The sequence below is a fragment of the Eretmochelys imbricata genome, chromosome 1, assembly GCF_965152235.1.
Source record: "Eretmochelys imbricata isolate rEreImb1 chromosome 1, rEreImb1.hap1, whole genome shotgun sequence".
NCBI lineage: Eukaryota > Metazoa > Chordata > Testudines > Cheloniidae > Eretmochelys > Eretmochelys imbricata.
The window spans coordinates 207,848,308-207,864,647 of record NC_135572.1 but is presented as its reverse complement, the minus strand read 5'-3'; positions in this window follow the sequence as shown (position 1 = coordinate 207,864,647).

The window sequence follows — 16,340 nt, the reverse complement described above, 5'->3', positions numbered from 1 at the left end:
CAGGATGGATTGATTTAAATCAGAGACTTAAATCAATGATTTTAACATGATTTAAATCACCTAGTAGAAAGTCTCAATTTAAATAATGGATTTAATCAATTTTTCTATTTGTACTTCAGTTATTTTTAAAGAAAGGTACATTCTCACTGGTTGATTCAATTATTAAAACATGTTGATTTACAACTAAATAGAGACTTTACACTAGATTTGGTACATCTTTTTGCTACCTAGGAGGGTACAATATAACTATATACATTTATTTAAGCAATTATACAGCTTAATATTTTCAGATGCTTATTAATTCTACATTTTTAGTATGTTAAAAATGGTGAATTATATGTTGCTCATTTACTAGATGATTATCTTTTTGCTCATGGTTTGTGTCAAGCCGAATTAGGATTGTCACTGAAATTTAATTAAATACACAACGGCATATACAATTTATTTTTAATAAACAAAACAACCTTAAATGTTTTGGAAACATAAACTTATCAAAGCATGTTTCACATTTACAACTTTATGATTTATTAAAGGAACCGAGAGATTAACTGCAGTCAGTGAATTTAACTGATTATTTCAGGTCAGTCTGGGAAAAATGTCAAAGGTGTCTAAATGATAGTGACTGGAGCTTAAGTTCCTACTCACCTAAGTCTCTTGAATATGAAACATCAGTCTCCTAAACATACATCTGATGAAGTGGGTTCTAGCCCACAAAAGCTTATGCCCAAATAAATGTGTTAGTCTCTAAGGTGCCACAAGGACTCCTCGTTGTTTTTATCAGTCTCCTAAGTTACTTAGGCTGTCCTTTACTCTTTTAAAACTAGTAGATCGCCCCTCGCCCCTCATTTTTATTCATAGGCTGGAAGAGAAAGACAAGCGTTCCTGCTTTTTCAACTGCCGGTCAATATCTCAACTTTGAATGAACTAAGCCAAATGAAAAAAAATTTTTTTCTGGGCCTTTGGAAGATGCTACTTCCGTCAAAAGCTGAGTTAGCATTTCAGCAAGTTCCAGGTGCTTAGCTAGTGAAGTCCACCAGTTCACTCACAGTGTTTGCACTTTTTGAAACATCATTAGCAGACATGTACTGCTTGAATGGTTCACCTCCAGCCCTGAAACTTATGATGTTTGACATGATAGATGGGTGATTATTAGATGCCCATGTCACAGCAGCATCTTCTTCTTCAGCAGTTAGGCATGTACCTTGGTACTTTGGGTTAAGAACATAGGCAAGAAAATGAGGTGGAGCAAGTGCTTGATCCATCCACTTTTTTACTGCTTGTCATTTAACTTTGTTGTTGGATATTTCTTTCTTCACTGTCTCTAGAAGTTCCTTCCAAAGTTCACCAGCATCAGCACTACTGCAGCAATCTTTCGGCAGTTTGTCCAAGATTATGGAAGTAGGCTCAATCCACTGAAACGTATCTCCTACGTTTCTCTGTATCCAATGTTGACTACTTTAGCTATGATCGTTCCATCTATTTTGTAACGATTTTCTTCAAATTGTCATCAGAATAGGCCAGTTCTTAATAAATAGCTCAAAACAGTGAGCCACTGAATTCCATTGTACATCTTTCAGGAGAATTAGTTTGGCTCTTCCTGCTCTCTTCAGTGAAACTGAAGCAACGTGATTGTTGTCGAAGTATTTTTCAATTTCAGCGTTTTCCTTTATTTCTGGAGTTGTACTTAAGGCTTTGGCTAAATGATGCATCAAATGAGCACTGTATTCATATTCTCTTCATTATCTTTGTCTAGATTTCTAACCTTTGCGCCACTTGCAGCATTGTCTGTGACAAAGCTACGCACTTGACACTTGAATTTTTGTTTAGTTTGTTACAGCTTTTACTGCTACTTCTCTATTCTGCTATATGGGCATTTCCTAATACATCAGTTGTCATACAAGCACATATGACTAAATCATTGTGTACACTGCTCAACCCATCAAGACTCAGATTAATGAATTTCCCTGTTTTTTGCACGCTGTTCAATTTCCTTCTCATACACTGTATTCAGCAACCTTCCAGCAATGTCTGCATTGCAGGGTGGAGGATAGCCTGATCATGACTGAACTATGTCAGTGAAATGTTTGTTCTGAACAAGACAAAAGGGAGAATGTGTTGGATAAATGAACCAACCAGTCTTTGCATCTACGGAGTTTTGCTGGTCCTGATTACAAACTCATCCATGGGTTTATTAGATAATGAAGAAAGTCTATTTTTTTTTTATACAGGTTATTTACTATCTGATATATGTTTAGTTGCAGCACTGGTGGTGATGACAGAGATGACTCTGAATTGTGGACGTGAAGATGATATCTAAGCTGGACCCTGAAGCAAAAGGGGATTTAAAAAAAAAAGTCACTATCACTCACTAAAAAAAAAACATTTCAGAAGTCCAGCAGTGACAGTAAAAATGTAGCTGATAAATACTCCCACAACAAACTAACATCCCAATTATATTTTGAACACAAACATTTTGAAATTCATAAGTAATCAATCCACTCAAAGCACAAATTTATGAGAATAATGTAAGTCATCACGTACTGTCATATAAGACACAGCTAGCAGTCCACAAGAATGATGCAAAAATAAGTTTACTAACCGGTTGGTCCAGATAGTTCAGACATGTCCACATCATCATCGTCACACTCATTGCATTCTGAAGAGCATTTTTCATAATGTTGTTTCATTCTAATAACCCAAGCTTGCGTCTCCCTGTTGCACTGTTTACATTTGCCACGTATTCCTTTTATTAGCCAGAGGTACAGGAGTTTCCTGAAAATATTCCCAAATAGCATCTTTTTTACGACCTGCAGCCACGGTAGGTGTTTCTTCCTCCAGTCCCCAGGTGTTGAAATCAACACTAAGGGCTGCACTCTGAAGAATGTTGTCTCGTCTTCCCAGTGTCCTGCTTTGAGACCAGTGTTCTTTTGTTCTTGTTGCACTCTCTGCTCCTTCTCCCTTGTTATCTAACTTCCGTGCTCCACCCTCACCCCCAGAAAAACAAAACAACTAACAATAATTCAAGACTTCTGCTCCTGTAACCCACATGCTTTTTGTACGGCAGTATTTGAATTGTTGTAGAGACAGAGAAGGAGACAGTAGAAAAATTACTGATGTAACCCTTCTGCCCGTCAGAGTTGGCAGCAACAAGGGCCGGGTTCAATATCTAGGGGATCCATTCCAATAACACAATGCAAACCGGCTCGAGCCCCCACCCAGTGACCTGGGACAAATATATACCACCCCCGCTGGGCGCCTCCAAGAGGCAATACTTCCCCTCTCGCAAGCACATAGCCTGAGTGTAGCAAAAGCCTTTTAATAACAGAGAGAAACAATGTGGCATTATGTTGGGGAAACACCACCAACAGGATTCATAACACAACCCATGAGCAAAAAAAAAACCCACCCCAGGCAAATTGGGGCATGCCCTTTTCCCTTTGGTTCTTGAGTCCAGCAACCCCAAAGTCCCAAAAGTCCAATGCCCCAAAAGTCTCTGTCCCTGGTCAGGGCAGCCCCAGAGTTCGAAAGTTTATCTGCGGAGCTTTACCTCCCAACCTGGGTGGAAATGGGACGGGGGTAAGAGGCACCTTACATGATCTGAAGCTGACCGCCCCATAGCTCCATAGCGGCGCTCCGCTCCGCCAGCTGCCCCACGAACTCCTTCGCTCCGCTGCGCTCCGCCAGCCGCCCCATGAACTCCTTCGCTCAGCTGCGCTCCGCTCCGCCAGCTGCCCCACGAACTCCTTCGCTCAGCTCCACGACCCACAAGCAGCTCCTGCCATCCACACACTGCTCCGCGTCGAACTGCTTCACCAGCCGTGCTGCAAACTGCTCCACAATATATCTTCAGGCTCCCCCACTACTTAACACAACACTCAGTGATTTCAGCTCTTAGGTGAATTCAGCTTGTAGTAGGGGAGCCCCAGTGCTGGTGCACTGTCAGCCCAAAGTGAGCTCAGCAGCCTATAACTAAACTTCTAATGAAATCAAAATTAGCTCTGATATTCCACAGTGGAGAGAGGAGGAAGTGCAATTAGCATGTAAGGCCCTCACCAAGGGGCCCATACCACCAAGTATTAATACTTGTCCCCAGCCTCTCTCTATTCACACAGTTTTGGAACCCATGACCCTTGCCTAGCGAGTGCTACTTAGTTGATGGTGAATCCCTCCATCATAACAAAAGGCCACGTACAGTTCCAAGCACAGTTCCCATAATCAGGGTAATAACAATTTATTCTTCCTGCCCCAATAACAGAGACGCTGGGGATCCCACAGCAGCCAAAGTGACCATTTGAGCAGCTATGGTCTCATTCTAGGCGTGGTGGGTGTGCCTATGCAAATGACATCGGCCCCTGAAGTTCTTTTCCACAACTTGCCACACCTCACCACCAGATGTCAGGGTGGAGCTCATCCTGACACTGCTTACACTGAATTTCTGTTTCTTTGTATCTCTTTCTGTGTACACACACAAGGGACAGAGCAAAGCCATTTATGTGAAGTAACCAGAACTATCCAGAGGCGAGGGCTGATAGTTACTGGGCAGATCAGTCTTTTTCCATGAGCTGGAGAGTAAATTTCCATGGTGGGTGGAGTCATAAATATTCATAATTTGAGAACTGCGCCAATCAGAGCTCAGGTAGAGAGAGGCTATCACATAGGAGCGTGAGACCACTCAGGTCAGCTCAGTGGATGGTCCTGACGATACACAATGCTGTCTCCTGGAGTCAAAGGCCAGGGTCCCCATGCCTGTAATGACTTTGACAGTCTCTTGAAATCAGTAGCACAGCCCCTGGTTTCCCCACAGAAGCAAGCTGTTAATACAGTACACAACCTATTGTGCCATATCTATAAAGCTGGACCTCAAAAGTTGGATGTTTTTCCCCTGGTTCTTTCTCTATATAGAAAAGCAGCCTTTAACTCCAAGTGTTTGATAGAGATTCATGGATTCAACACATTTTTTTTATTTAAATGCTTTACAAGATTATAATAATCGTAGGCCTTAACATATTTTATATAAAATTCAGATTCCACTTAAAGCAGATTTTTAATAAAAAAAAATTATAATTTAAATATCAAATCTGTTTAATTTTATTTTTTAAAAGTAATTGAATCTTTATCCATCCTGATATCCTATTTCCTATTTTGGGCAGAGCTGGAGAGGTAGCAGGCATTAGCCAGGAGTCATTTACTGGATCAGGGTGTCCCTGACTGAAGAGGGACTCAGTGGACTAGCCAGACGAGGTGGCAGTTTCCAGATGTAGCCTGTGTGCCACCCTACCTGGAGCTCCTGTAATTGTTTGTATTCATCACGTGGTAACACCACAAAGGAGTCTGCCACAGAGTGGCTGGCCCCTTAAGGGAAGATGGGGGACCCCCCAGTGCACCTGTGACAATCTTAACTTGTCTCCCCAGGTGGGAAAATGAATTTGGTTATGTGACTAACTCAGGCCAAGCCTAGGGATATAAGGGGAAGGATTGAGGGAGAGTAGAGTTCCTCAAAGAGGAGCTGCTGAAGCCAGCTGCTGGAGGAACTGATGTGTGTATGCGGGGGGGGGAGGGGAGGCAGTGATGAGCTGCCAAAATCTTAACAACTGGTTCCACCCCCGCCCCCCGGGACTCCTGCCCCATCCAACCCCCCGCGTTCCTTGATGCCTCACCCCAGGACCCCTGCCCCATCCACCCCCCTCCCCTATCTGCTCCCAGAACCGAGCAGGAGGGTCTCTTGGGCCACCATAGTGGGTGCCCACCCCACCCCTAAGAGCCAGAGGGACCTGCCGGGGGGCGAGGTGGGGAGTCCCGGAGGTGCTTACCTGGGGCAGCTCCCAGGAAGCATCCAGCAGGTCCCTCTGGCTCCTAGGGGCAGGGTAGCATAGCTAAGGGGGGAGCAGGGGGAGCCGCCGCTCCCCCCACTGATCACATCAAAAGTGGCGCCTTAGGCACCGACTCCCTGGGTGGAGTGCCCATGGAGAAAATTTGGTGGGTGCAGAGCACCCACCGGCAGCTCTCCACCCCGTGCCCGGCCCCAGCTAACCTCCACTCTGCCCCCGTATCCGTCCCTGAACACACCGCCCCACTCTGCTTCTCCCCCCACCCCGGCTTCCCACGAATCAGCTGTTCAGGAACCCTGGAAGGGCTGAGAAGCAGGCAGTGGCTTCACACTCAGGCTGAGGGTGGTGGAGGTGAGCTGGGGCGAGGAGCGGTTTCCCTGCGTGCCCCCACCCCCGGGTTACCCCCTCATGCTCCCCCTCCCCTCCCCTCCCCAGCTCACCTCCGCCTCCCTGGGCCTGAGTGTGAAGCCGCCACCTGCTTCTCAGCCCGCCCCGGCTTCCAGCGCGAACAGCTGATTCGCGGGAAGCCTGGGGGTGGGGGCGGAGAATCAGAGCGGGGTGGCGCATTCAGCAGAGGAGGCGGAGGCGGAGCGGAGGTGAGCTGGGGCTGGGGGTGGGGTGGAGCGGGGAGCTGCTGGTGGGTGCTCAGCCCTGGAGCACCCATGGAGTCGGCACCTAAGGCTTTTGGCCGGTTAAATTTAGAAGCCCTTTTAGAACCGGTTGTCCCTTGCGGAACCGGTGGGAACCGGCTCCAGCTCACCAGTGTGAGGGGGGGAGAAGTTTGCTGGTTAGCAGCCCCAGGAAGGAGGGCTGTGTAACCCCTAAACTTACGTGGGGAGCTACAGGCCATGGAGGCCAGGACTTAAAGTTATAGTCACCAGGAAAAAGAACCATGAGACCCTAGACTTGAAGGATGAACTATGGGCTGGGGAGGCCAGAACTTAAAGCCAAAGTCCTGAGAAAGAGAGAATTGTGAGACCCTAACCCTGAGGAGTGACCAGAAAGGAACTTTGGTGGGAGCTGAACGATGCTGAATAAATTAGACCCCAGGAAATAGGGAATATTCTTTCAAAGATTTGGCTGTGACTGGATTATTCTGGGGGAACTCAGAGGGAAACTGAGGCAGGGTGCCTGTCAGCCCGCTCCAGGCTATGAGAGAGCACCCAGGGATGGCACCTAGTTACAGAGCCAATGTTGTTACCTGGAGAGTTACATCTCCCTCAGGAGGTCCCTCAGGACCTGTCCTCGTGCTCAGTGTGATGATCCCCAAAGTAGGAAGAGGTGGTGGAGCCTACTCCTCATGTAGTGGTAGTTGAGGCTGGACTACCTGGAGAGATGCGGGAGCTGAGGGGACAACTTCCAAAGCCATAGGGGGAGGTGTTTGTGTTACAAGTGGAAAGATAGTCCCTCTGTCCATGGCCTCTATATAGGGCTACAAAAGCAGTTAGAGGAGCTCTTGCACAAAACCTTCTCATTTGCAGGGACAGAGGTGCAGCTACCCCGAGGAACAGTAGCAGACAGCATTTTCCCTGTGCCAAGGACTCTCAAAGCCAACTTCACATGTAAGTGAGTGTGACTCCTGCCAGCCCCGGAACAAAGATATCCATGTCAGAGGGCATGGGGATGGTTCTGGGCTAGAGGAGGAGGCTTCCATCTCAAAGGTCAGCATGGCACAGAGTCTCAATGTGGAGGGAGTCAGTGGTGTGCAAAATGGGGGGAGCGTGTGCTGCAGGCAGTACTGGGGACCCCTGCACTGTCACTCAGGCTGGAGAGATCAGTTCTGGTGCATCTGGTGGACTATAAGGTGGATAGAAAGTTGGCTAGATTGTCGGGCTCAACGGGTAGTGATCAATGGCTCCATGTCTCGTTGGCAGCCGGTGTCAAGTGGAGTGCCCCAGGGGTTGGTCCTGGGGCCGGTTTTGTTCAATATCTTCATAAATGATCTGGAGGATGATGTGGATTGCACCCTCAGCAAGTTTGCAGATGACTCTAAACTGGGAGGAGAGGTAGATACGCTGGAGGGTAGGGATAGGATACAGAGGGACCTAGACAAATTGGAGGATTGGGCCAAAAGAAATCTGATGAGGTTCAACAAGGACAAGTGCAGAGTCTTGCACTTAGGACGAAAGAATCCAATGCACTGCTACAGACTAGGGACCGAATGGCTCGGCAGCAGTTCTGCAGAAAAGGACCTAGGGGTTACAGTGGACGAGAAGCTGGGTATGAATCAACAGTGTGCCCTTGTTGCCAAGAAGGCCAATGGCATTTTGGGACGTATAAGTAGGGGCATTGCCAGCAGATCGAGGGACGTGATCGTTCCCCTCTATTCGACATTGGTGAGGCCTCATCTGGAGTACTGTGTCCAGTTTTGGGCCCCACACTACAAGAAGGATGTGGAAAAATTGGAAAGAGTCCAGCGGAGGGCAACAAAAATGATTAGGGGACTGGAACACATGGCTTATGAGGAGAGGCGGAGGGAACTGGGATTATTTAGTCTTCAAAAGAGAAGAATGAGGGGGGGATTTGATAGCTGCTTTCAACTACCTGAAAGGGGGTTCCAAAGAGGATGGCTCTAGACTGTTCTCAGTGGTGGAAGAGGACAGGACAAGGAGTAATGGTCTCAAGTTGCAGTGGGGGAGGTTTAGGTTGGATATTAGGAAAAACTTTTTCACTAGGAGGGTGGAGAAACACTGGAATGCGTTAGCTAGGGAGGTGGTGGAATCCCCTTCCCTAGAAGTTTTTAAGGTCAGGCTTGACAAAGCCCTGGCTGGGATGATTTAGTTGGGGATCGGTCCTGCTTTGAGCAGGGGGTTGGACTAGATGACCTCCTGAGGTCCCTTCCAACCCTGATATTCTATGATTCTATGATCATCCCTAGAACAGTGCCGGCACTGCTTTTTCTTTGGCAGAGCCAGAGATGTTTCTCTTCTTCCTTGTGGCAGGAGCAGCTGGGTGAGGATTGTGATAGTGCCAAGTTACCAGTGCTGGGCTTTGCTATTGGAGGAGACATTGATCCTTCCTGGGGGAGCAGGAAGGTGGACACCAAGGAGTAGTCTGGAAGCTGTTTGGGGTTGATGGGATAATGTCCCAAACATGCGTGCCAAGTCTGAGGACTCCGGAAGAATCTTGGCAGGGATCACTGGTGAATGTGGTCCCTGGGGCTTCCTGAACTTCTATGCTGCAGCTGGGGACTTCATGGACTTAGATGACCCCATGCTCAAACTCCACGTAGAGTCTGGTGCAGATGTTGGAGCAAGAGCCAACAACTCAGCCCACTGGGTGGCTGTGGGCTTTTGGTATGCTGTGTGGAACCCTGGCCCCTGAAGTTTCAGTCTATGTCTTCGAGACATCTCCAGTCAGGTGGGCCCAGAGACAGAGTGTTATATCCTGATAGGCTCAAGCTGTGCAGTGGGCTTGAGAGTGGGACACCCCTGGAGAGAAGAGGCCTATCACTTCATGAGGCATTAGACTCTGGAAAGATCAAGGAACATGATTCACGTTGTGGGTATCCTTTCTGGCACTCGGGACTGGGCATGACCTCAGCTCCAAGCCAAACCCTGGTGGGGAGAGGAAAAGTTCTCTAAATTCTATCTAACTTTAATTATCTTGACTTAGATTGAACACTCTTTGGGGAAGGGACTGTTTTATTCTGTGTTGGCACAGCACCTAGCACAGTGGGGTTCTGGTCCATGAGTAGGGCTCCTAGGCTCTACCAGAATAGTAATAACAATTTTTGAAAACTAATGTAGAAAGGGGCACTGGGTGAAGGTCTGTGGACACTGGCAGGGCTCGGGCTTATGATCTCTAACAGCATATTAACTATAAATGTTTCAATTGTCCAACCCTATCAATGTCTAAACAACAAATTGAGGGGAATTTGATAAATTAAAAAAACCCAGTGATTTCCCAAACAAGTCTTCCTTGTATTACTTAGATTAACAAGAGCCACCGCTAATTCTTACGTTTGAGAGAAAAACATTTAGATTTATGCATTAGAACATTTGAACTTGTGCTCAATTAGTAAAATATGGTTCTTCTGTTACCACATTAGCAAATGTTAAAAGTTCAATTATTTTGGGGAAAAATAAAAAAACCTACAATTTCTACAGTCTTCATTGACTAGGGTAACATGATAACTGACATTAACTACAAAACTCAGCACATTGTGTTCAGTGATATTTGTAATCCATGTTGGATAAACATTTAATGTCCTCAGTTACAAAACATAATTTTCAAGTATCTCATCAGCAGAGCTGAGCAAATAATGGATTTTTCAGTTTGCTGGCAATTCTTAAAAATATATATATATTGTTTTGGGTTGAATTGAAAATGAAATTTTCAGTACATTGAAATGTTCAAAATTTGTTTCAGGTCAAATGAAATGTTTCATTCTGATTTTGAGTATTTTAAAACCCTTTTTTTATTTTTAAAAATTAAAGGAAATTTCCAAATGAAGAGTCATTTTGAATTGAAAAATGGAAACGTTTCATTTAGAAAATATGGCAATGAAATGTTTCAAATGTTTTGGAATTTGTTTAGTATTTTTTAGACCAAAACAATTCAGTGAAATGTACACGAATTCTTGATTTGGCAACACCAAAACATTTCTTCAATCTTTCATAAAAATACAAAAAGGTTGAAAAACTTCACCCAGCTCTATTCATTAGCTGAAAGATTCCACTGTTAGGACACTGATCTTTGAAAATCAATCATATTAAAGACAGTATCAGCAGTGAACTTGTAAAAATATATTCTTACTTATACGTAGATGTGACTAAGGGCATGGCTACACTTGCAGATGTAGAATGCTGAGAGTTAAACCAGCCCTCAGAGACCACAGCAGGGAAAGCGCGGCCGTGTGTTCACACTGTCAGCTGCAAGTGCAGTGGTATGGCCACATTTGCGGCACTTGCAGCAGCATTGAGAGCAGTGCATTATGGGCAGCTATCCCACAGAGCACCTCTTCCCATCCTGGCGCTGTGGCTTGTGGGAAGGGGTCAGGGTGAGGGGCATTCTGGGTCCTGTCCCAATGCCCTGTGATGCATCGCTTTGCATCCCAGCAATCCCTGTGCTTCTGTCCACATTTGGTGCCATTTTTCAACGTTTTTTGTACTGGGTGTTCTGTCTTCCCTTTTGGTCTGCGGGAATGGATCCTGAACTTGTGAGGAATATGCTGATGGGTCTCGCCAGCACGTCACAAATTGCAGTCGAGTTACTGCTAAAGCTACAAAGTCACAGTTAGGGGTCCGACCATGATGTCGACTCGCATAACGCATACAACACTAAATTGCTTGAGGCATTCATGGACATGCTTTCCACCATGGAACGCTGCTTCTGGGCTCGGGAAACAAGCACTGAGTGGTGGGATCACATCGTCATGCAAGCCTGGGATGACGAGCAGTGACTGCAGAACTTTCAGATGAGGAAAGCCACTCTCATGGGACTGTGTGCTGAGCTCGCCCTCACCCTGCGGCGCAAAGACATGAGATTGAGGGCTGCCTTGCCGGTGGAGAAGTGGATGGCTATTGCAGTGTGGAAGCTGGCAACTCCAGACAGCTACCGATCAGTCACTGACCAGTTTGGAGTGGGAAAGTCGACCGTTGGAATCGTGTTGATGCAAGTGTGCAGGGCCATTAATCGCATCCTGCTCAGAAGAACCGTGAGTCTGTGTAACGTGCAGGACATCGAATCTGGCTTTGCACAAATGGGTTTCCCTAACTGTGGAGGGGCGAAAGATGGGACGTATATTCCAATTCTGGCACCAGCCCACCTAGCCTTCGAGTATATTAATCGGAAGGGGTATTTCTCTATGGTTCTCCAGGCACTTGTGGATCACCGTGGGTGTTTCATGGACATTAACGCAGGCTGGCCCGGAAAGGTGCATGACGCACGCATCTTTCGGAACACTGGCCTGTTCAGGAAGCTGCAAGCCGGGACTTTTTTCCCAGACCAGAAGATCACCGTAGGGGAAGTTGAAATGCCCACTGTGATCCTTGGAGACCCCGCTTACCCTTTGATACCGTGGCTTATGAAACCCTACACAGGAGCCTTGACAGCAGCAAGGAGCGGCTCAACAACAGGCTGAGTTGGTGCAGAATGACAGTGTGTGCTTTTGGCTGTTTGAAGGGCCGCTGTTTTCCACCCCTGGGAAAGCCCAAGACCCTCTGGCCTGGGGCACTGGCCAGGAGGAGCCGAGCCCTGCACGTGCCAAAGCCCCGCACAGCACTGGCATGGGGAAGCCTCTCTGCCCCTCCGCTAAGCTCTGGAGTGGCGGGAAGCAATTTCCAGCCTGTTCACGCCCCAAACCTACAGGCTTCACAACAGCCCCCTGGGCAGGGGCTTAGCAACCCTCTTCAACCCTCTCCCGCTGCCTTGGGTCCTGCCCCCAGGGAGTGTAGGGCTGCTCTGTCCCCTAGGTGCTCTCCCTTGCTGAGCCACCTCTCTGGACAGTTCCCCGAAGCCCCTGCAGTCAGGTTCCCTGGGCCTGGTGCACAATGCAGCCTTAGGGCTTAACCCCTTCCTGCCTGCGCTGTAGCTGAGGGTGGTTGGCTTATGTCAGTGGCCAGCAGCAGCCTGGAGGTATTAGCTGCCTTTCAACACTGTGTGGGCAGGAAGGGACAAGCTGCTTCCAGCCACACTGGGGCTGGGGGGAGGAGGGGAGAGAAACTCTGTAAAGACACGGGCCAGGTCATCCCTTCCCTCTCCTCCTCCCCTGTGGCTGGAAGAAGCTCCCGTCCCTTCCCTCCCACACAGAGCTCAAAGGCTGCTGCTGGCCACATTCTGGTGTGAACCCTGGCAGAAATCTGGGTGGGGGGGAATGTGACTCTGCGTCCACCACCACGTGTTGCCTTGGGAAGACATGGTGCTAGGTACCAAGAGAGACAGGTCTCTCCCGGGGGCCCAGACAGGCATGGAGGCCAGAGATCACCAGGAAGGGAGGTTTGGGTCAGTCGGTTACCCTCCTGTGTGAGAGAGGTGTACATAAATATGTGTGTGTGTCACCCCTCCTTGTGTGAACCCTAAAGCCTTAAAGATAAGGTAAATAAAAAAAAAATCGAGCAATGCAGTATTTCTGTTTAACAGGGGCTCAGTCTACTTGATGATTTGAAAGTTTGTACAGCATCGTTCTGATTGATTGCTGTTGAGCTTGATTTAATATGAGTAATTTTATCAGGTGTCCTGTATTCAGCATAGGGAAATATGGTCACCCTATTTTAAAGAGGGCAGAGGACTATAAAAAGAAAGGGGAACACCGAAAGGGACCCACTCCTCCTTGCTCACTCTGTCCATCAATTCACTGCACCATAAGAAACACCAGAAGAGGTCTGTTGAAAGCATGTGGTGCATGGATGTGCACAAGTCCATGGGGCCGGATCTAATGCCCCTGAGGGTCCTGAGGGAATTGGCGGATGTGATTGCAGAGCCATTGGCCATTATCTTTGAAAACTCGTGGCAATCGGGGGAGGTCCCGGATGACAGGAAAAAGGCAAATAGAATGCCCATATTTAAAAAAGGGAAGAAGGAGAATCCAGGGAACTACAAACCGGTCAGCCTCACCTCAGTCCCTGGAAAAATCATGGAGCAGGTCCTCAAGGAATCCATTCTGAAGCACTTGGAGAAGAGGAAGGTGATCAGGGACAGTCAACATGGATTCACCGAGGACAAGTCATGCCTGACGGACCTGATTGCCTTCTATGATGAGATAACTGGCTCTGTGGATATGGGGAAAGTGGTGGATGTGATATACCTTGATTTTAGCAAAGCTTTTGATACAGTCTCCCACAGTATTCTTGCCAGCAAAAGTTTAAAAAGTATGGATTGGATGAATGAACTATAGGTGGATAGAAAGCTGGCTATATCATCAGGCTCAACAGGTAGTGATCAATGGCTCCATGTCTAGTTGGCAACTGGCATCAAGAAGAGTGCTCCAGCAGTCTGTCCTGGGGCCGGTTTTGTTCAACATCTTCCTTAATGATCGGGATGATTTGCACCCTCAGCAAGTTCACAGATGACACTAAGCTGAGGGGAGAGGTAGACACGCTGGAGGGTAGGGAAAGGGTCCAGAGTGATCTAGACAAATTGGAGGATTGGGCCAAAAGAAATCTGATGAGGTTTAATAAGGACAAGTGCAGAGTCCTGCACTTAGGGTGAAAGAATCCCATGCACCGCTACAGGCTGGGGGCTGACTGGCTAAGTGGAAGTTCTGCAGAAAAGGACCTGGGGATTACAGTGGACGAGAAGCTAGATGAGTCAACAGTGTGCCCTTGTTGCCAAGAAGGCTAACAGCATATTGGGCTGCATTAGTAGGAGCATTGCCAGCTGATCAAGGGAAGTGATTATTCTCCTCTATTCGGCACTGGTGAGGCCACATCTGGAGTCCTTCATCCAGTTTTGGGCCCCCGCCCCACTAGAGAAGGGATCTGGACAAATTGAAGAGAGTCCAGCAGAGGGCAACAAAAATGATTAGGGGTCTGGGGCACATGACTTACGAGGAGAGGCTGAGGGAAGTGGGGTTATTTAGTCTGCAGGAGAGAAGAGTGAGGGGGGATTTGATAGCAGCCTTCAACTACCTGAAGTGGGGTTCCAAAGGAGATGGAGCTCGGCTGTTCTCAGTGGTAGCAGATGACAGAACAAGGAGTAATGGTCTCAAGTTGCAGAGGGGGAGGTTTAGGTTGGATATTAGGAAACACTATTTCACTAGGAGGGTGGTGAAGCCCTGGAATGGGTTACCTCGGGAGGTGGTGAAATCTCCATCCTTAGAGGTTTTTAAGGCCCAGCTTGACAAAGCCCTGGCTGGGATGGTTTAGTTGGTGTTGCTGTGTAGAGAAGTGAGACTCACCAGTGCGGCACCTCCTGCTGTTTATCCTGGGAATTAGCTCAATTCCAGCTCAGAGCACCCTCTGCTGACTGGCTGCTCACCTGCCTTTGGCCCCATGTCCTTCCCGGACCCCGGTGCCCCTTTACCTCAGGGTTCTGCCCCCAGCAGTACCCCCTTATTCTGTAAAAAGAAAAGGAGTACTTGTGGCACCTTAGAGACTAAAAAATTTATTTGAGCAGAAGCTTTTGTGAGCTACAGCCCACTTCATTGGATGCATGCAGTGGAAAATACAGTGGGGAGATTTTATATACACAGAGAACATGAAACAATGGGTGTTACCATACACACTGTAACAAAAGTGATCAGGTAAGGAGAGCTATTACCAGCAGGAGCTGGGGTGGGGAACCTTTTGTAGTGATAATCAAGGTGGGCCATTTCCAGCAGTTGACAAGAACATCTGAGGAACAGTGGCGGGGAGGAGGAATAAACATGGGGAAATAGTTTTACTTTGTATAATGACACATCCACTCCCAGTCTTTATTCAAGCCTAATTTAATGGTGTCCAGTTTGCAAATTAATTCCAATTCAGCAGTCTCTCATTGGAGTCTGTTTTTGAAGTTTTTTTGTTAAAGAATTGTGACTTTTAGGTCTGTAGTCGAGTGACCAGAGAGATTGAAGTGTTCTCCGACTGGTTTTTGAATGTTATAATTCTTGATGTCTTTTTTGTGTCCGTTTATTCTTTTACGTAGAGACTGTCCGGTTTGGCCAATGTACATGGCAGAGGGGCATTGCTGGCACATGATGGCATATATCACATTGGTAGATGTGCAGGTGAACGAGCCTCTGATAGCGTGGCTGATGTGATTAGGCCCTATGATGGTGTCCCCTGAATAGATATGTGGACACAGTTGGCAACGGGCTTTGTTGCAAGGATAGGTTCCTGGGTTAGTGGTTCTGTTGTGTGGTATGTGGTTGCTAGTGAGTATTTGCTTCAGGCTGGGGGGCTGTCTGTAAGCAAGGACTGGCCTGTCTCCCAAGATCTGTGAGAGTGATGGGTCGTCCTTCAGGATAGGTTGTAGATCCTTGATGATGCGTTGGAGAGGTTTCAGTTGGGGGCTGATGGTGATGGCTAGTGGCGTTCTGTTATTTTCTTTGTTGGGCCTGTCTTGTAGTAGGTGACTTCTGGGTACTCTTCTTGTTCTGTCAATCTGTTTCTTCACTTCTTTTTGCGGATGCAGATTAACGCGGCTGCTACTTCTGAAACCCTTACTCTGTGTTTCCCCTCCCAGGGGAACCCCCAACCCTCTATCCCCACTTTGCCTCAGTGGCTACTGCCAGTCATCATCTAGCCCCCACTCACTGTGGCAGACTGCAGTGTAATGGCCACTCCTCATTGACAATGGGGAAGGACCTGCTGCCTTTGCCTATTCCCGGGCTGCACCTCTGCAGTACCAGTACCTTCTATAGGCCTTGCACAAGGCTTGCAGCCTGGGGAGTTACCAGGCCGGCGCTCCCCAGCTCCTCTTGCCTTTCCCCAGGACTACTCTACCTCAGGTACCCTTCTCTCTCAGGCAGCTAGGTCCTTCTCTCTCCACCACTAGAGAAAGACTGAGTCAGTGCCTGACTTGCAGCCTCTTTTATAGGGACAGCTGTGGCCTGATTGGGGCATTGTCCCAGCTGTGGCTGCTTCCCCA